We start from the raw sequence: 22068 nt of genomic DNA, 5'->3' as shown, positions 1-22068 counted from the left end.
TTTTCTGCCTCGCCATAATGAAGCATCACCCCTTGATAGATGAGTTTGAAGCACAGCTAAGCTCCTGGAAGTTGCCTTTCTCACTCTTCACTCCATGCTTATAGCACTGTTTTTTTTTTGTTTGTTTGTTTTGTTTTGTCACTCTATAATAATAGCCAATGTTTATATAGCATTTTCTGTGTGAGGCACTGTTCTGGATTCATTCCATATAATATTTCTTTATAACAGCCTTTCGAGAGAGATACTCGGTAATATAATAGATTCCTTCCTTGCCTCTCTGATAGCCTGTGAATTCCTCGAGGGTGGGTATTTTATGTTTTTGCTGTTGATCCAAAAACGCCTAATAGAATGTTGCTATCGTGTACTTGTAGATAGCATATTTCCAGAGATGATAATTTTAAAAAAGCTTTCTATTTACGCAAGGCAAAATATTCCCTTACTGGTTTATTGACAGTGTACTAAAAGAAAACAGCTAGAGAGTGAGACTGTGTAATGCCTCATGGTTCTAACTAAACAGCAATTTATGAAGCAAAGGTGTAGGAGGGAAACAACTCCTGTCCACGTGCGGTCAGCATTCTCTCAGCTTTTATGAGATGGAAGGCGGAATAAGGGAGCAAGTAATGTACTGAACAAAGCCAGCTGGGGTTTGTGAATACAGTCATCGAGTCCAGGAATCAAAGAAGACTCCAATGAATGATAACATGTATTCACTAATATTTACATTAAACACTGAAATGAATGAATTCGAAATTAATTATGAACACTAACAGGGCAAACTACCTAGCCTATGGGTTATCTAGTGTTGAATTTAGAGTTAGAGTAATAGAGTGGGCAGAATGAACATCTATAATCAAAGCAAACTAGTTTGAATCTGATTTCAACTCTGAAAAGCTCTTTAACCTTGGAAAAACACTTAACTGCTCTTAGTCTCCTTTCTTTTTGCAAAATGGGGATATAATCCACATTGTGGAGTAATAGCAAGTATTAAATAGACTGATATGTGTAAAGTATATAATCTATATTAGATGTATTACAGACCGATGGCTACAATCATCGCTTCCCTGTCCTCTTCTGCCAACAACAAGCCATTCCTTTGCTTGTATTTCAATTTCACTAGGTAGTAGCCAACCAGAGGAAAAAAAGAGACTACAACTTGAGTTTATTCAGTAATTTGAGTTATTATGCTTAAAAATGACTCCAGAAATGTATTAGTGCAAATAGAGCTTTTCATGCAACGTTTGGGAGTATATCATTTTCTTTTCCATTCCTTATTTTACTCCTGACATTAGCGGTGGCTACACCACCTGGTCATTACTTTTCTTGTTCAGTCTTATCTGAGGCGCCATCCCTATACAATTTTAGAGGTTGGAGATAAGGTATGATGAACATTTAGCAGGTGTCACCATTCGTGGCAGGGCATCACGACAAAGCACCACAGTTGCTGAGTGGATGTAATAAAGGTACATAGAACAGAATACTTCTGCTTTTTTTGGGGTATCAAGAATGTTTTTATGAGGTGTTTTGTTGTGTTTGTTTTCCTTTATAATGTTTTCCAACTCATTTCCTTTGAACTTTATTTTAAAAATAATTTGGGGGTGTTACAGGCAATGTTTTAGTTGATACATGTACAAAGAGAAACATAGAATTAAATATTTAGCACTTTCATCAGAGGGTGAAAGGAAGTCTCAATTTTAATATACTTCTGAATCATCTATGAAGAGAATATTACAGATTCTACATAAAGTTTCCCAAATGAAGTGTGTGTTATCTTAAGTATGGAAAACATGCCTATAAATATGATCTCTCTTTTCCTTCTATGTGGTTTAAATTTTAAACTCTGAAGGTAGTATTTTTGAACTAGAACAAAAAAGTCAGCTATTCGTCAAAGCAAGACTTTCAAATTGAAGAGAAGACAAGCTAACATTTCTGCTTTTAATTTTTGGTACATACAGCAATTTGGAGAGAAGCAGTTATCCATGGGGACAGATGTGAATGAAACTGGGCCATGATATGAATGCCTACATATTAATGAATATTATTTTAGGTCTCCATATATTAACCCATAACAATTCCCTTGGAATTGTTCATTTCAAAAGGCAATAATATAGGTTTAAACTGTCATTTACCCCTATTCCAACTACTCTACTAGGCTACATAACTCTTATAGCCAGCTCCCAACCCATTGAACAACCGTCCTAGCTATCAGTTAAGATGTAGGATACAGGCTTCATTGAGAAGATTAGAGCATCATCAAATAATAGAAGCCCCTGGCGCTAATGAGTTTACTTGGCCAAAGTAAAACATCAATTTCAGCAGATTTCCAGTTGCATCATTAGAGGTCTGTTTGACTTGATTACTGCCTATAATTACTTCCAACTCAAACAGGATTGTCACAATACCTCAAAAAAGCTACCTTTCAGAGAGAAGGCCAAGACAGCATATTCAGGTATGGTGACCACTTATTTACAAACATCAAACATAAGTTTAAACAAGTTAACACTTATACTTTTCTCCACAACAAAAGAAGGTAAAAGCCAACACCTGAAGCTATCATATTTTCATGAATGGAAGAACTTCTAAACCAAGAGCTGGTTTGAGCCACAGGACATATGCCCATTTGGGTAAACCCTTTTACTTGCAGAGATTATAGAACACCCAGAGTAAATTCTACTTCTTACTTAACATGAATTGCTTACTTTTGTGCAAGACTGAGATTTAACATTAAAGCCAAGAGATAAGTGAGATATAAGTCTATTATGTCTATGAATGTTTTTACAACTGTAGACCATCAGCGTTGAGAAAATGTATGCAGAACTCTAAAGATGAATATGTGCATATATACTTTCTCATATCACTCCACTTTCTCCATGAAAACAAACTACCATTTTCCATAAAGAATATATGTCCTGGATCCAAAAGATAGCCTGGATTTAAATGTTGTTGTTTTTTTTGCCAAAGAGGTACAACAGTTTGCCTCTCTGGATGCAGTTATAAGAATAGGCAAAATAGGCACAACTCCATCTAGACCAGGAGGTTGTTGCAAGGTATAAATAAGTCAGTCCATGTAAAGACACCTATAAAACAGTAGATATTTAAGAAATATAAACATAAAAATGAATATAGTTATGCAGTAAGTTTCTTGAGGTCAGGGATTGTGTTTTATTGTTTCCATACCAACTAAAGCACCAGGTATGTAGGTATGTTATCTTGCAATTACAAGGTGAATTATGCACAGTTTGGATTTGAATAATAATAATAAAAAATTACAAATTTACAGAACAGAAATTTGATGGCAAACAGTGAAAACTATTTCATGAATAATTTAATGTTATTACTTGCATTGACATGAAAACTAAAGTATAATGCTGCCCTGAAGAAGGCTTATAGCTAAACCATGTTATTAGAAATGGCAAAGGTGGCCCCAGGAAAAAAATGCATCTTGTCAAATTACATGGTTAGAGAGTGAAGATTCAGTAAAACATCTATGGTTATGTGGAGTTTGGATTTCACACATAGACAACCTGATAATATATGAAAACACCACTGGTTGTGATAATAACACCCCTACTTTGCCTGGGCTATAGAGTAGGTTAACATATTTAGGAAAAAAAAGAATGCACATTAATTCAATTAGCAGCAGGTAGTAACATGGGGTAAGACTAGTACCCTGAACAGAGCCTCCTTATACCTTGTGCTCCACTTGGAGTGATGGATCCAAAGATAACTGCTCAGTTGATTGTGGTAAATAATATGGATTTCCACAGCCCTGCCCTACCAAAGATTTTTCTTATTTTGACTCAAGCTCTGAAGCAACTGTGAGAAGATGTGGTCTCTGTTATTGGGGAACATTGCCACAAATCTACTGAATTCAATGTAGTTTCTGATCATTTCTTTGGCCTAACAACCTAATTCTTGATCTTGAAGTACTAGAGTACATTTAATATTTATTGAAAAGCTAGCACCACCTGCTAGCAAATTAATGTGCTGAGTACTTATAAAGGCCAAAGGAGGTGATTAAATTTAAGCCCAAAACTCCGCCCAGCCTCATTTATTGAATTTGCACCCTTGTTAGGTACTCTGCTAACATCATATCACTGAACTTTCACCATGGCTGAACGATATGATTTTTATTCACGAGTAATGCACAGCTCAGATCAGGTCATTTATCCAAACCAAGAGATCCAAACTAGATCACTTATCTGGTACCAAGAGAGTACCATTACTAACATGGATTGTGGAATAAATATTATAGTTTAAAAGCTCTGCTGTGTCACTTACTGTGTGACCTTTGGTAAGTTGGTTTTCACACCACCAGGATCATGAATCCTGGTTTCTCCTGAACAGCCTTGGTTTACACCTGTTGTCCCAGAGTATGTGTGACTAGCATCCCCTTCTCAATTTGGACAATAATTATATAACCTGAGGATCAGCATTCCCTAATTCAGACAAGGAAAGAGAAGCGCTCTCCTTACAAAGGACATTGTTGAGAGTCAATGTGGTGATTGAGGTAAAGCTTTTAGCATAAGACATGGCATGCTATTAAAAGTTTTCTGATATCATCACCATCAAAATGGAATAAAACAGTGTGAGTGTGTTCTGGTGTTTTAAGAGCTGAAAAATTAACTCCAGCAGGAGCCGAGAAGACTTCTAGTTGGAGCAGTAAGTCCTCATACACATGTCTGTGTGTAGAACAAGTTGTGTAGGAAATACGTTGTGCGAGATATAAAAAACTAAATAGGGATTGAATTGCAGAGGGTCTCGTAGGTGAGGATGATGAGTTAGGTCTCTATTGTGTTTGCAGGGAAAACTAGTAAAGATTTCTAGAATGAAAACTGATACCATTACATCTTTTAGGGAAATAACTCTTATTGAAATATCTCTCCCCACCCCCTTCTTCCTATTCTATCACTTCCATTTAGTCCATTGCCAAGCCTTTCCTTGGCTACTTTCAGAAGAACACCAAGTATGTACCTTGGCCTGGCCACCACCATCTCGCATCTAGAACATTCCAGTAACCTAACCCTCATTGTTCTCCCTGCTTCCACTCTTGTACCCCAGCCCCACTCCATTCATCACAGAGAAGCTAGAGTCCTCTCTTTTTTTGTTGTTTTCCTTTCTTAAACTTTTTTCGGGAATAATTCTAGATGTATAAAAAAGTTGTACAGAGAGGTCCTGTATATGCCTCACTCAACTTTCCTAATGTTAACATCATACAAAACCATGGTATGTTCATCAAAACTGAGAATTTGGTACATTTCCGTGAACTAAACAACAAACTTTATTTGGATTTCACCAGTTTTTCCAATAATATCCTTTTTCTATCTCAAGATTCATCCCAGAAAATATCGCAACATTGCTATATTTAATTGTTGTATCTTCATAGTGTTATCCAATTTGTGATAGTTTCTCAGCCTTTTCCTTGATTTTTCATGATTTTGATAGTTTTAAGGAACACTGGTCAGGTTTCGTTTGTTTTTTTAATGTTATTATTTTATTGTATTTTAATGTATCTTAGTTTGGACTTGCCCTATGTTTTCTCATGACTATGGATTTGAGGCATGACTACCAGAAGTAAAATGTCCTTGTCATATCATGTCAGGGATAATGTCTTAGTTCAGGCTATATCAAAATGCCACAGACCGGGTAGCTTATAAACAGCAGAAATTTGTCACAGTTCTAGAGGCTGGAAGTGTGAGATGAGGATGCCAGCATGGTCAGGCAAGGGTCCTCTTCTGAGTTGCAGACTTCTTGTTGTGTCCTCACATGGCGGAAAGACGAGGGATCTCTCTGGGACCTCTTTTATAAAGGCACTAGGTCTCCACCCTCATGACCTAATTACCTCCCAAAGATCCCACCCGAAGTGCAGGAGAACACAGCGATTCAATCTATAGCAGTACACAATACCCATATGATTATATCTGGCCATGTTAACCATCATCACTCGGTTCTAAAGTTACTATTTGTCCCTTTCCAAACTCTGTTCAGTAGAAGTAAGTCACTAAACTCAGCTCATACTTAAGAGGGGAGAAATTAAGTTCCACTTCCTAGAGTAGAAAAGATCTGCATTAATTTTTTTTGAAATTTATCTGTAAGAAACATTTGCCCTTTTCCCCCCATTATTTATTTATTCAATCATGCATTTGATTATGGAGTCATAGGTATCTATTATATAACATACTTGTTAAAGCATAAATAATATACTATTACTTATCTGCTTAAAATGCCCTAGTAGCTTTCCTTTAATGAAACACTTTCCTTTACTAAACTAAACTCCAAACTCCTCACTCCTCCGACAAAGCCTATGGAATCTACTTAGTTAAAGTCCTTGTCTCATACCATTCCCTAGTCCCTATTCCTGCTCTCCCCAGCTCAAAGTGGCGTAGCTCCAGTGGCCTTTGCTTGAATTGGTCATACTGTTTTCCTATCCTTACCTTGGGACTTTCATTTGTCTCTGCCAGGAATACTTTCATGTTCAATCTTTGCATCAGGTCTCAGCTGAAAAGCCACCTTTTCAGAGAAGCCTCTCTTGATCACCTGCTCTCAAATAACTCATCAGTTACACTAACATCTACTCTTTTGATAGCACTCATTAAATTGGAAATTATTATTTTAATGTACCAGTTTGTTATTCGTTCCTTCCCCTCCCTCCCACCAGAACATAGACCCTGTGAGAACAGGAACTTTGTTTTGCCACACCCAGCACTCAGAACTATATCTAGGGCATAAGAAATAATAAATGCTTGGTGAATGTACACATAAACAAATGAAGGCAGGTGAGGACCAAGAGACCTGAGACAGGAAGATGAGTTAGAAAAATACTATAATAATCAAGGCAGGAGGCAATGAAGACTTAAGTTTCAAAGGCTTGCAATTCACTGTCCGTGCTGTTGATCACAGGCTCAGTATTCTCTCATGTCTAAGGATGTTTCCCTTCTTACTTAAGGATCACAAAACTCGTACTGATTTAGGAATCTGCCTGTAGTTAAGGAACAAAGCTACCTTTACATCAGCACAGTGACTACTTTTCAAAAATAATTAGCTGTCCTCTAGGCTCTGTATCCCCTCACTAGTTTGACAAATTCTTCCTTTGGCCTACCAGAGCTTCTCCAATGGCTGACAATTGCCGAAGCCATGACTCAGAGTTCATTTGTACACAGGGACAGAAACAGACAAAAAGAGTGTGTTTTGGGGGGTGGAGACTGAAAGGAGAGGGAATGTTTGTTATTTATCTTCCTTCTGCTTCCCCAGTCATCTTAGGTCTAAAGCTGCTCAATTTTCAGACCAAGACACTTGATCTGAGGGTGTGTTTTCATGGCTTCTTTGCGGGAAGAAACAATTGGAATCTTACTTCCCATCAGTGTGTGCACATTGCCTGACAGGCCTTCCTCTCTGCTCCCAATTCTTCCCGTAAAGAATTTGTATACTTTACAGAAAGCACATTAATAACAAAAACTGCCCTATGTTTACTTCAAGAGAGGTAAACAAAGAAAGGAAATGAGAAATCAGGCAATAAAGTAATTGTTTTAATTCCATCTTAAACCCATGTGGTCTATGAGTGTAAATTTAATATTGGTCTGAAGGGATAGAGAAGAAGTAGTAGGATGCTTAACTCTAATACAGGGATGAAGACCTGGTATGTCCCAGCCTCTACTAGCAGTTCAGTGGGTCATCAAGTCTTAACCTGTCACTAGCAGAATATTATCTGGGGTCTGCCCTTGCTATTGCAATACCGTGCATGTATTTGCCTCTGGCCGTTCCATATGTCTTTCCTGTTGCCTGTAGTACCCTCGGTCTCATCTTTACCTAGTTAACTCTCATTCATACTTTGGGGCTCAGCACTGAGTCCCCTGGAAAGACTTTTTTGGTGACACTTTAAAGAACCACTAAGAGTACCCTGCATGTCTCCTGTTCTGGCAGTCACCACAATTTGTGGTGCTTATTTTCTAGCTTTCCTGCTAGATTTATATAATTCCTTGAGGGTGATGACTGGGTTGATCTAATTTTCCCCAGCTCTAGGGTGGAACTATTAATATTAACTCAGTATATGGCATGAGGCAGCACTAATTAAGTTCCAGGCTATTTAATCAAAAAGTGATTTAAAAATATTTTTTCATTTTTTACTTTCAACAAATAACTTCCTCAAAGGAAGGTGCTCAATCACAGATGAACGTTTCAATGTACTGGTCACAGTTTATATCCAGGTATTTGCTGTTATCACATCCCAAGTATAAAAACTTAAAATTCACAGAATTCTTTCAGCCTCCAATGTGCCAAGGTTTCCAAATGAGTAATTGCTATAACCTGAATAGCTTTTATTGGTTTGTTTTTAAAGAATTTTAATGTTTTATTTTTAAAATTTCCCCAGTTGTATTAAGATATAGTTGACATATAACATTGTATTAGTTTAAGGTGTACCACATAATGATTTGATATACTATGTATAAATTGCAAAATGATTGCCACAACAGAGTATTATTGTTTGTGTATTCAGCCCTGGCTTAGCTCTTTTTAACTTATGTTCAACCTATTCATTTCTAATGAGACATGTGGAATAACAGGATCTGAGCAACCAAACAGAACTTTGAGCTCTTCTACTATGGAATACTTAAAACAACAACAACAAAAAATTATGAACAGAAATTTGATCAATCAGAATTCTTTGCAAGAGCTGCTATCTTTCTTCCCTCTTTGAAACCTTAACTTATTGGGGCAAATAAGAAAAATAACCTCAGAAATCCTGTGTTTCCATGTTGCCATTTACCTAATATTAATGCTCTTGTAAATATATAAAATTATCCTTTGCCCACAGTTATTTTAAGGTTGCTGCATTATTAACTGTAAATGGTATTTTTTGAGGAACCAAAATCACCAAATAGTATCCCCTATTTTATAATGGACATCGATAAGAAAACAGAATTTAGTATATAGGTAGCTTTCGTGGAGCCAATCCATTCTGTTTACTGAGGACAATCTTATTGAATATGCTTCCCATGAAACTGAGAGCATCACTTGCCTTTTACATAACTGTTATAGTAAGCATAGAGAGCAGCTTGCTAAATAATGCATAGTTTTCAGTATTAACAACTCAACAGCTACATCCACACTATGTGATTCTAATAGCTCACATAGTGCTTGTCACCTTGGCAACCCAATGAATAATAGCAATTGCATGGAAACACATGTTGTACTTGTTTCAATATTTCCTATTATAGTAAGGTCCTGGAAATGGGGGAAACTAATCTATGTGCTCAGTCTGGGAAGGCTGGGCTATCACAGTTTCCAGGAGACATCCTAAGTAAAATGTTTAAAAAGCTTAGGGGCAGATTGTTAAAGCCTAGAAAAACGGAGACCACACAGAAATCTTAGGATACGTGAATGTCCAGATACCTGGGCTTACTTTTTGTTTGTTTGTTTGTTTGACTTTGGGTTTTTTTGTTTGTTTGTTTGTTTTTTAATTTATTGGGGTGACAATTGTTAGTAAAATTACATAGATTTCAGGTGTACCTGGGCTTTCTTTTAAAACATGGATTCCAGAATGGTAAGGACTGTTATGTTTGTCTATAAACCAAGATGAAGCCACTGAAATATCCTCCAGGCCAACTATTAGAAAACTGGATAATGGTCTGTAAACTACAAGAGCTAGGTTTCTGTTTCGTAGTATAACAAAAGTTTTAATGTTGAAGCATGCGGAAGGCAAACCCTCACCCATTCTCCATAGCGGCAGGAGATAGGAACAGGCAAGAAGCAAGCAGTAGTAGCAGCAGGTGTAGCAGCAGAGAAACAGTGGAGGGTCTCATCTCACCAGAATTGATAATAAGGGACCCATTATCTTGCAAACCAAAGAATATAGGGTAGTTATGATGAGACATGCTCAGCATCTACATGGCAAAGCCTCGACATTCATGGGCCGTGAGGTTTGGGAAGAGGAGAGGAAATGTTTGGGCATCCTAATAATCCCAGTGGATGTGAGCCACCAAAACTCAAATGTCTAATGACAAGTTTGCAAAGGCCTGGGAAATGGAAGGTCACACAGCACATATAAGAAGTCAATATTTTCAGTGACTATCCTTAAAGGTAATATGCATATAAATGTTTTCTAAAAAATGTTTCAAACATTTTCTCATATGTTTGACTCATGACTTTCCTTTTCAGGGCTGTAAATATTACCCCTTCAGAGGAAAAGCAAGGTGTACCACCAGGTGAGATGACTGAGACCATAGTAATACCGCCCCCCCCTTTAGGTGGGAAGAAATCAATAGGATAGAAGAGACTCACTTCAGATTGAAAGACACACAAAGACTGAAAGTAAAGGGATAGAAAAGGTATTTTATGAAAATGGAAACAACACCAACAAAAAGCTGGGGTAGCAATATTTATACTAGGCAAAAATAGACTTTAAAACAAAGACTATAATGAGACAAAGAAGGACCCAGTAATGCCATTTCTGGGTATTTATCTGAAGAAACCCAACACACTATTTTGAGGGGACGGGCGCATCCATACGTTCATTGCAGCATTGCTTACAATGGCCAAGATGTGGAGGCCGCCTGGGTGGACAGCTTGGATGGAAGAATGGATAAAGAGGAGGTGGTACATATATACAGTGCGATATTGCTTGGCCAGGGAAGGGAATGCGTTCTTGCCATCTGAGGTGGTATGGATGGACCCGGAGGGTATGCTGCTGAGTGAGTATGTCAAATAGAGAAAGACAGATGCCATGTGATTTCACTTATGTGTGGAATCTAAAGAACAAAATAAACAAACAAACAAAACAGAAACAAACTCAGAGATACAGAGAACATTTTGATGGTTGTCACATGGGAGAGGGTTTGGGGAATGGGTGAAAAAGGGGAAGTGATTAAGAAGTACAAATTGGTTATCACAAAGTAGCCATGGGGATGTAGGATATACATAAGGAATATAGTCAATAATGTAATAACTATGTATGGTGTCATATGGGTACTAGACTTATTGGGGTCAGAGATGGAAGGAAGTTGGAGGGGCAGGGTGAAAAAGGTGAAGGGATTAAGAAATACAAATTGGTAGTTACAAAAAAGTCATGGGGATGTAAAGTGAATATAGTCAACAATATGGTAATAACTATGTATAGTGCCAGGTGGGTACTAGACTAGTCAGGGGATCACTTCTTAAATTATATAAATGTCTAACCACTATGCTGTATACCTGAAATTAATGTAAATTAATAATTTAAAAATGAAAAAAGTGAAAAAAAACCTCTCTATTATTCTATTCTCTAGTCTTCTTACTCATAGAAAACTGTAATTATCAGTTTCTTAGATATCCTTTGAGAAATGCCTTATGTATGTATACCCAGCTCATGTAAGTATGCACATACTTATGGGGGGGTTGAGGGGTAAAAAAAAAATGGGGCATATTATGACGTTGTCTTTGCCTTGCGCTTTTTCATTAAAATATATCTATAGGAGATTATTCCATAAGAACACAAATAGATTTCCCTCATTTTAAAATAGTCGCATGCAATTCTATAAAAGAGAATATATTTTATAATATATATAGCTACAATATAACTACAATAAATATAACTCTACCTAATTCTTCGTGATACATATGTTGTTTTCAGAATTTGTGATTACAACCAATTGGGAGGGAATGATGCCTCCCAATATTTCAGAACTACTGGTCCAATAATAAGGATAAGGACGGTTAGGTCTTTCACTGACTACAGGAAGGTGTCATGGTTGTAATTAGTGTGTCTGTCATTTTCTGAAATGGGTACCTACTGCAGCATACAAATTTTTCTGTTAGCACCTAGCACTTCCATCCCTCCTTCTGTCATTCCTTTGCCTTCTCCATCTCTTTCTTCTATCTTTCAAGAGACGAGAAACCCTCTTGTCTTCTAAAACTTGACTCCCTTTGACTGCCTCCTCCCTCTTTTTTTTTAATCCATCCTACTCTCTTCTTTGTCCTAAATATGCCTTAGTCTTCAATTTGACTGAAGGTCACTGCAAGAGAGTAACTCACGCTTCTCCCATAGTGTATGCATGGGGTTTGTGGCCATTCTTTTCCTCTGCACATCCAATATAGTAAGCACTATATAAGCGTAAGAAATAAACATAATAGTGTATAGTGATCTACTGGACTTAAGTGACTCTCCTTTAGATTCTAAATAACATTTGGAATTCTAAATAATGTCTGGATGGCTTTTTCTGAAGAAACATTGGAAGGTATATAATAATATTGCTGTAATGTACAAATATTAGTCTGATCCAGTACTAATACAACAAATAAAGTCACTTAAATTACATAAACCTGTATGTGCCTGAGGTTTGCATAATGTTTTAAAGTCTGCAAAACACTTTGATATTCGTTATCCTAATTTTAAAGCTAGAAAACAGTCAATCTATTTTAATATCCTACTGATAAATAATGCCTTTTGAACTTCCAAACATGAAATGTGCCACTTTAAGTGTTTCTATTTACCAAAGAATCATATATATCTTACTTCACATATATTTCTTTCTTCAGAGTGACAGTTTCAGTGTGAAACGGCTTAAATTAATAGCCATCTTTGTTTTATGTTTCCTCTCTGAAATAATTTACAGATTCTAGGTACTCTATTTTCATAAGTAAGCAGCCACAAAAGATTAGAAAAGAATACAGCACAATGAATTTTCTTGGCAAAATAATGTATTAACTAAATGGTGTCTATTAATTCACCTGTGCCACTGGCAGCTGGTTTTAGTGCTATACAATAAATGACAAAATAAGCCTTTGTGAGAATTTTTCAATATTCTGTCATGTGGTTATGGATTTCAGAGTTTCTTCCTGTCAGTTTTATGCTTCATTTCTTTACAAAACTGACAGGCAGCTGACAAGGCAAGGAAAGTTAAAATATTTGGCTGGTGGTGAAATTAACAGAATTTTTTTTCTTTAGGGGAATAAAACATTTATTCTAACTTTAGAAAAATAAGTTAGAACTTTCAAGAATTAACTATTTCCCTTAGTCAGATGGCCTGGAGTCATATCTGTCTCTTACTTGCTGTAAAACCTGGGGCAAATTATCTAGCCTATCTGTGCCTCAGTTTCCTTATCCATCAGAAAACTCTCATTAGGTTTTTGTAGAGGTTGAAGGAACGATTATGTATAAAGCACTTAGTATAGTGCATGGCATTGTAATTTCGATAATAATAGTTTGCATTCAAACGGCTCTCTTGTAGGTTGCAGGGATGAATATTAAATAGTATTTTAGAGTCTACATTTATAAAAAGGCACCTAAATCACATAATGATACTGTTGTATATTAAACCCTTCATTTTCCAAATAATACTTTGAAAAAGCATTAACATTTGGTAATAATTATAATAAATAGTTAGAGGTGGAAAAGCTACTTAGAGAGTGAAGAAGAAAAGAGTGGAGACTCATTGTTCCCTTGGCTTATTTCGATCTTCGCCATTCTGGATCTAGTCATTAAAATGTTTACTTCTATCTTCACTCACAACTCACACACTCTCCCCCAATTTAAATTTTCCAACAATTCATTCCATCTGCTTTCTCACTCAACCACCCACAGCTACTGACAGCTACCTCCTACACGAAGGAAAAAGTGCTGATGCCTTCTAAAGGAAGTTGACAGAAAACACTCCAGCTTTGACGTAAGCTATCAAAACTCTCTTGGTGCCACCAGGAAGGAAACCCAAGGCAACAGGACTTCATTTTGTTTCCCATGGTGCTGTTATTTCTAGAAGAACAGAACTCTTCTACCTAGATGATCAAAACATATACACTTACATTTTCAAAGAAGGAGGTCGTCAAGTAATAGGCATAGTGGATAGCAAATACAGCGATGGGAGAAAGAAATTCTTTTTTTTTTTCTCTTTTAATGGGGGGAGAAAGTATGTGAGTAAGAAAGTTCATCTTAGGAAGCAAAGTCCTCAAACAGCATAATTAGTTTCTGAGCCCCATGAAGTAGGACAAGTATCACAGCATCAACAGAGGCTTGACACAACTTCCCTGGTTAGACTGATGGTCAAAGGTAAACTCATATTGTATCATTTGTTCAAAATACAAATAATATTTGAATTTTGTTGAAACACTTAATTTAACTAAGCAATAAAGTTGGTTATGTTTTATTCGTGCTGCTCTCAAGAAACCATGTTTTAAGGTTAGAGTTTAAGGACTCTGTTGAGAAAATAATAAGCTGCTTATTGAGTCAATGGCCTGGCAATGATGTACTACCCACCAAGCGACAGGCTTACCCACAATTCTTGCTTCTACATAGAGAGGATTATAAGGAACTGTCAGAGGTATACTGGCTTCGAGTAGAATGCAATCTGTTATAAGTAATAATCCCTGTCCTCAATATATGTAGGTATATATAGATAAATAGAACATAGCACGATGAAGAGAAATAACAGTCCTTTTCTCAGTAATATTGAAAAAAATTTCCTTTGCATCTTTGACCTCAGCAAGAGGGTCAACGAATAAACAGCAGTTATATTTTTCATTTTCTATGTACCTCTCAGGAAATCAAACAAATCAAAAATGCATTTGGAAACTGTCTGTACCTTTTCTGTATTTTCCATCTTGTCTGACAGAAAGGAAACTCCTTGCAGGCACAGCTGTTCTTCTGCCACATACTTGAATCTGAACACCATAAATCCTCAGGAAAAGTTCAAGGCAAAAGCTAATAAAAGTTTTTAGTGAAAAGTTCTACTGAAAGCAGGAGTCACATTTCAGTTCACAATTAAATCCCATATTGTCAAATTCAGTGCCTACCTTCTACATGCTCAATAAGTATGTACGAAATAAGTGCTGAATCCATTTTACTTGAATAATACATAATAGTATTCCTAAAGAGTTAGCAGGCCGATGCTTATCTGAATTGTGTGAGGTAAGTTTCCTTCTTGCCTTCTTCCTCACCTCCTCTACCCTATCTTCAGACACCTGCTTTCAGAGGATTTCTTGGAACCTGGCCTCACTAATGGGAATCCTGCCGGTAAGAATAAAAGCCTGCAACAACTGCTCAACCCTGAGAGGGGGCTGCAAACTCCAGACCATTAAACTGTCAGGGAACTTCTCTACTTTCTTTATTCTCCCTGCAAGCATGAGCTTCTCTTTCCGGGATCCACCCATGGGCCATGGGCTAACACACACAATTCTATTTTCAGGGCTAACAAAAGACGGAGCTGCAGAGGAATAGGTCACTTGCAATTCCTTGTTTCCTTGCAGGCACTTGCTTTGTTCTCCAGAGCCAGGAGGGAACTGGCAAACAACTGAAGGTGAGTAAGAGGAAATTCTCTCATTGTGCAGCTCTGAGACAAAGTATACACAGCTATTTCAAAGCAAATGTCATGTGCCAGTGATGAAGATCAAAAAAAAAAAAAAAGGAAGAATTGTTACTATTCATTGTATCCTTAAATTGTCAGGAATAGAATTATCAATATTTTTATGAGTGATAGAAGAGTTTGATCATACTTTATTCACCCACAAGAAAATCATACATTTTGTGATTTTTCTGAAGATCGTTAATGAGTGGCTAAACATGTCTTTACTGTTTTACACCAGGCCCTTTTTCTATCTGTAAATCAGTGTTTTTAAATTTCCATGAAAATTACCCATTTTTAGAACTACTATTTTATTTTTTGTAGAAACAGTGGGAATGACTTAGAGGAATGTTGTGGGAAAACTCTGGTGGTAGGCACACTGACTGGCTCCCTGGTTCATAACAACCCTTGTAACTGCTCCTCTCCCTAACAAAGGTAGGCCACCAAGAGCTACTTTTGGAACTCACGGTCATCCAAGATAGTCAGCTGCTGTCAGGATGGCTGCATCAGTGGTTAAAAGAACTGAAAATTTACCTGATGAAGAATAGCCACTGCACTGAGCCCTTAAGTGCCCTTGTCCTAGACCTCTCCGTGGCCCAGCAGGTAATGGAGGTTAACTCCAGGCACTGCAGGGTCTTTAGGGTCCCTCTCACTGCTGCTGATTGCTGGGCCCCTGCGTAGGTGTTAAACAGCAACACTATCTCCCTGGCCCCACTCCCTCGCCCTTGGATTGAATCAGGCGTGGACATCAGAGTAGAGCTGGACCTTTAGATTCTCTCTCCCAAAAAGCTGGAATCAGTACCCAGAGAAACACATCATTCTCTCTGGGCAAATCTGTAGCAAATAAATCAAAAGCCTGTAGAAGAGCCCTGTAAATGGCAGTGGACTAGGGAGAGCAATCAGAGGAATCTGGTTCTTCAGAGAGATGAAAAGGTGTGTCTGCCTATCTATCTATCTATCTATCTCTATCTATCTATCTATCTATCTATCTATCTATCTATCTATCTATCTATCTATCTATCGTATGTATATGGAGAGAGAGAGAGACAGAGAGAGAGAGAGAGAGAGAGAGAGAGAGAGAGAGAGAGAGAGAGAGAGAGAGAGAGAGAGAGAACGGAATAGAGCCTACTGAATGTTCTATAACTGCCCATTCCTTCTTTACTTGAAGATAAACTGCCTTACTGTGTGTTATGGACTGAATTGCATGCTCCTTCCCTTCCCCAACCAAATTCATACATTGAAGCCCTAACCTCCAATGTTACTTATTTGGAAACAGGGCCTTTAAAGAGTTTATTCGGGTTAAATGAGGTCATCAGCGTGATGCCCGAATATAATAAGACTTTATAAGAAGTGGAAGAGATACCAGCAGTTTGCACACACAAAGGAAAGGCCACATGAGCACACAGAGAAAAGATGGCATCTGCAAGCCAAGGGGAGAGGTCTCTGGAGAAAGCAAACATGCTGGCATCTTGATCTTAGACCTCCAGCCTGCAGAACTGTGAGAACATACATTTTGGTTGTTTAAGACACCCGGTCTGCTATTTTGTCATGGCAGCCTGAGTAGACTAATGCTCTGCCTGTAGGTTCTGAGACACAGCAGAGTAGTTTCCCCTTAACTATGGTTTTTCTTTCCACAGTTTCAGTTACTCGAAGTCAACCATGGTCCAAAAATATTATGTGAAACATTCCAAAAATAAACAATCATAAGTTTTTAATTGTGTGCATTCTGAGTAGCATGATAAAATCTCACACTATCTTACTTTGGCCCTCACAAAATATAAACCATCCTTTTGTCCAGCATACCCAGTTGTATGTGCTCCACGACCATTAGTCACTTAGTAGCCGTCTTGGTTATCAGATGGGCTGTCCTGGTATCACAGTGCTTGGTTTCAAGTAATCCTTATAATAGCCTAACTCTATGTCACAATGCCTACATCTTTCACTTCACTTCATTTTATCACATTGTATTATCTCACATCACAAGAAGAAGGGTGAGTATAGTACAAGATAATGTGAGAGAAACCACAATCACATAACTCTTATTACTGTATATTGTTATAATATATTCTATTTTATTACTGTTGTTACTCTCTTCCTGTGCTTAATTTATCAATTAAACTGCCATAGCTACGTATGTATAGGAAAAACACAGTATATAGAGAGCTCAGTATTTGTGGTTTTAGGCATGCATTGGTAGGCTTGGAACACATCCCCCACAGGTAAGGGCGGGCTACTGTATCATTAAAATACAACCATCACCGCTTTTGCTTACCACGGTTGGAGTTCTTTTCTGTACTTGTACCAAAAATTGCTTAACATCTGTGCTTCCATTTCTGCATCATTTAGATGGAAATAAATTACTTAACCTCTAGCTCCTACATTCCTATAAACATTGAATTTTGATATTTTTATCTAATTTTTGACTCTGGGAGTCTAATTGTTTGATGGCAAATTTGAACTGGCACTCTGCTGTTTTTCAAGGATCATTCAATTGTGATAATGAATTCAAAATACATTCTGTCACACTGTCCTTTTTTTGTTGTTGTTGATGTTGTTTTTAACAATCTGAGCCCTCAATCAAATATTTCAGGAAGTCTTCTTTTTTGTAACTTGGTATAAATATAGGCTTGTTCTATAGGCCAATTAAGCCTCAGAAGAGAGACACCAGCCTAACTTCTAAAGTGAATAGCAGTTCAGACATTTATCTGATGTTGGATATTAGATTCTTCTGTTCACAGAAAAAAGATTTGTGAGTTCGTCTTACACTAGATGTCTTTATTCAGAACCCTGTTTCAGAACTTGTACTTTTCCACAGTTCATGAGGATACTTCCTTCCTCTGTTCTTTCAGGTGACAGCCGAAGCAAGAACAAGGAAGCTCTGCTCCTTGTCCAATTAATTATGCTTTTCCATGTTTGAATAAATGGCCTATGTCTGCCAGTGCACACTCAAAAGTGGTAGTCCTAATGACATCCTGAACATATATGCTCAGATAGGCGACCTGTGTGCTAGATCAATGCAGTTTTCTATAAGCCTGGATCCTCCACAGCCGAAGTTCAAGCAGGCCCTCCCTGCCATTTATTTTTCCCAGCCAAATTTTTTTTCTTTGAAAACATTGAGATGGTGATTCTAAAATTCACGTGAATATGAAAAAGATCTAGAATATTAAAAATGTTTTTTTAAAAGGAGAACAAAGTTGAGGTGCTTATCTGATGTCAAGGCTTTACAGGAGTCCAGGCAGCAGGTATCAGAATAGGGTGGAGGAAATAAAGAAATGTGGATGAAGTCAAAGTATGTTTAGGAGATGAGACGGAAAGTTCTAGCAAGGAATCAGTAATGTGGAGGATCAAAGAGGGGGAGAGACTGAGGATTATTCCTGAGTTTCTGGTTTGCATAACTAGCAGGGGAATGTAAATGAAGGAGCTGGAAAACAAGCAGGACCTTTTAATAAAAATGAATAAGCGGAAATTCAGTCAACTAAATATTTGAGAGTGCATTTCATTGTTTAGTGTTAGAACTTAATGAGCATCAAAATGATCAGTAAAATTCTCACAAAACTGTCTGATGGGACAGAACCTAAATATTACCCAGGCTCAACTACAAATCTACCACAAGTTAAAATGGTAATGTTATCCAAGGTTATCTGTACAATTTAAAAATAAATATATTCTGAAAACACACCATTAGTTCACACATCCCAACTCTTTTAAAGATAAAAATAAAGATATAAACAAAAAAATAAATGTCATTAGACTGAAATTTGGGTCTCTTTACACTGAAGATGCTGCTGCATATATATATAACAAATGTAGATTGTTATTCTACATTTCATATATATATATATAACAAATGTAGATTAATAATTTCTACACAAAATAAGTAATGATAAAAATATGTCATGTATTCCATACAACAATACAATATAGGTGATATTATTCCCATTTAAATAATGCAGAAATGGAAGCACAGAGGTTAAGTAATTTGTCCACGGCTACACTGTTACTTAAACTAGGTATCCAACCCAAGTCTCTCTGAAATTAAAGTCTGTGTTCTTAACCCTTTCACTGTATGCCTCTCAGCATGCTGGGAGCATATAGTTTGGATGGGAAAGTCTGAAGGTCTAGGTCCCATTACAAGCTGGGCCAGTAACTAGGCACCTGACCCTAGTCCAGTCCCTCGTCTTCCTGGGCCTCATTTTCATCATTTATTAAAAATGGGGGGCATTGTTGAACTACTCAGTCCCTTCCGGGGAGAATGTTTGGCTCTGTCCAACCTCTAGTCCTGGAACAGCATATTCCCCGCAGTCCCAAATTCATGTAATCTTTCTCTTGCCAATAATAGCCATTCATCTCATGCATAAGTAAATTAAATTTACTACTCATTCCTCTATATGTCATTTCATATTAAATGTCATTAAAAATCTGTGGAAAATGTCATAGGCCAACCTAATTTGGAGTTTGAGAAACTTGGGCTCTTTCGTTTCGTGGCAAACACATTTATTGCCTATCTAACTAAATGTTGCTTTTTTTTTTTTTTTTAATTCTTATGTGATTAACTATAGTCCTGCAAATTGAAAAAGGATACATTTTCTCAATTGCTTCAGTCTTTGTATCTTATAGTCCATCTGGTGCCACAGCAATGATTGTGATGTCAAAATTGCAATTAGTTACACTCGGATACAATTAGGAAAAAGGCCAAGGGAGATTGTGTCCAGGCCTCAATACCTGTGATTACTGGGCTAATTGTCAAATGGAAGTTTAAAACCAAGAGACTTGGTTTTAGGCTGGAGCTCTGCCACTTACTAGCTATGTATCCTTGGGAAACTCATTTAATGGAATAATAATTTAAGAGCTTGAGTTCTTTGAGTCAAATTATGTGTGTTCAAATCTCACCTCTGCCAGTTAAAATGGGCACGCTATTTAACATCTCTGTTCCTCTATTTCTTTCATGATAAATTCAGACACTATACCTATCTCAGAAGAGTTGTTCAAAATATTGAACATAATATTATATTTTATAAAGGATTTACCAGAGTGCCTCCTTCCTATTAAGTGCTAGTTTTTATGAATAGTATCTGTATTTTGAGGGAGGCCATTATTAGATAAAATTCTAGGCAACAGTTCTCTAAGTTTGTATATCTTTAAAAGTAGAATACAATTGTATGTATCTCATAGGATTGTTGTCAAGACCAGATGTTGGAACCCAAAGAAAAGTGTTTTGTAAGTTGAAAGCATTAAATTAACATTTTCTTAACACACATAATCTGTAATAAGATAATCTTGTATTAATTTAAAAAATATTTACTGAGTGATTATAAAAGGCACTAAGCTAAGCAATATGAAAAATGTAAATCAGATATGGGTTCTATATTTAAACGGAAACAAGAATATTGCTAACTCTAGGGGGGTGACTGGTTAGCTCAGTTGGTTAGAGCCTGATGCACGTAACACCAGGGTTGCCAGTTCGATCTCTGCTTGGGCCAGTGTGAGCTGTGCCCTCCACAACTAGATTGAAACAACTACTTGACTTGGAGCTGATGGGTCCAAAAAACACACTTAAAATAAATAAAAGTTTAGGGGGAAAAAAAAGAATATTGGTAACTCTAATACAAGATAGAAGGTAATGCATTGGTGCCAAATCAATGTTCTACTCTAAAAGGAAAATTCTTTGAGGTAAGTGTTGAAGGACAAGAATGATTTAAGCATTGGTGTGGGGTGATGAGGAGAGGAAAAAGGCATCCTCAACAAAATGAAATAGCATGATCAAAATCTAGGAGGTGGAAAAGCACAAATCCTATGAGAACTACAAAAAATGAGTGGTACAATTTAGCCAGAGGGGAATGTATGAAAGGGATGGGTGAGTAATGAGAATGAAGCCACATTATAGAAGATGTTAAAAGCAGGAAGATAAATGGCCACACTTTAGATGTAAAATTAGAATGGATTAAAAAGAATGTCCAAGTTCAAAAGAATGTCCAAGTTCACGGAGAAGGACTGTATAAGATTGGTATTCTTAAACCTCTGCCATTATTATTCTATGTTCATTGTTTCAGAAAGATGGAAGAAAGCCTACTGACTCTCACATCAAGTTTAGATTCGTGAATCTGATTTTCAAAACCTTTTTGTAACCTGTCCCAAAAGACAATGTTTTATCACACCATTCACCAACTCTCTATTAGTTTCCTCTGAGGGCATCAAAAAACACTAGGTTCCAATTTCATGTCTTGTCTATCCCTATCTCTTGGCTAATTCTCCTTGTCTTCTATTTATATATACCAGATTATAACCCATCCCTTAAATCCCAGCTCCCTCAGCAAGATGTCTTTGATGATACAGACTCTATCACTTACTTCCATCTCTACATACTTCACTGCATATCCATTTATCAAATAACAACATGGAACAACTGTCACTGACCTAGGTATAAAATGAGAAGGGTCCTAGCAGCAGGTGCTCATTCTTTTTATGGGCATGTTATTTAATGCAGAGTGTCTCCTTTGCAAAATGAAGGGTTTGTGAATTAGCCAACTGAAGTCACTTCTCATCATACATTCCACATATAATGAGCGCCCACCTGTGCTAAGCTATTTCCTAGGTCATGAGGATACAGTGTGAAGAAGACCAAGTATCTATCTATCTATCTATCTATCTATCTATCTATCTATCTATCTCTCTCTCTCTCTACCTACCTAACCTATTCATTATGATTATCTCTCCTTATTTCACTGGTTCTTGAAGTTTAGCCTGCATCAGAAACACCTGGGGA

General features: G+C 37.1%; 1 protein-coding gene across 2 annotated transcripts in view; it reads right to left on the bottom strand.

Annotated features, from left to right (window-relative positions):
- Positions 1–22068, bottom strand: part of PRKG1 (protein kinase cGMP-dependent 1) — a 1124480-nt gene that overhangs the window by 443731 nt on the left and 658681 nt on the right. The window lies entirely within an intron of this gene.

This window comes from Rhinolophus ferrumequinum, chromosome 16 (genome assembly GCF_004115265.2).
Source record: "Rhinolophus ferrumequinum isolate MPI-CBG mRhiFer1 chromosome 16, mRhiFer1_v1.p, whole genome shotgun sequence".
Lineage (NCBI taxonomy): Eukaryota > Metazoa > Chordata > Mammalia > Chiroptera > Rhinolophidae > Rhinolophus > Rhinolophus ferrumequinum.
This window is presented reverse-complemented; position numbering and strand designations above follow the sequence as displayed.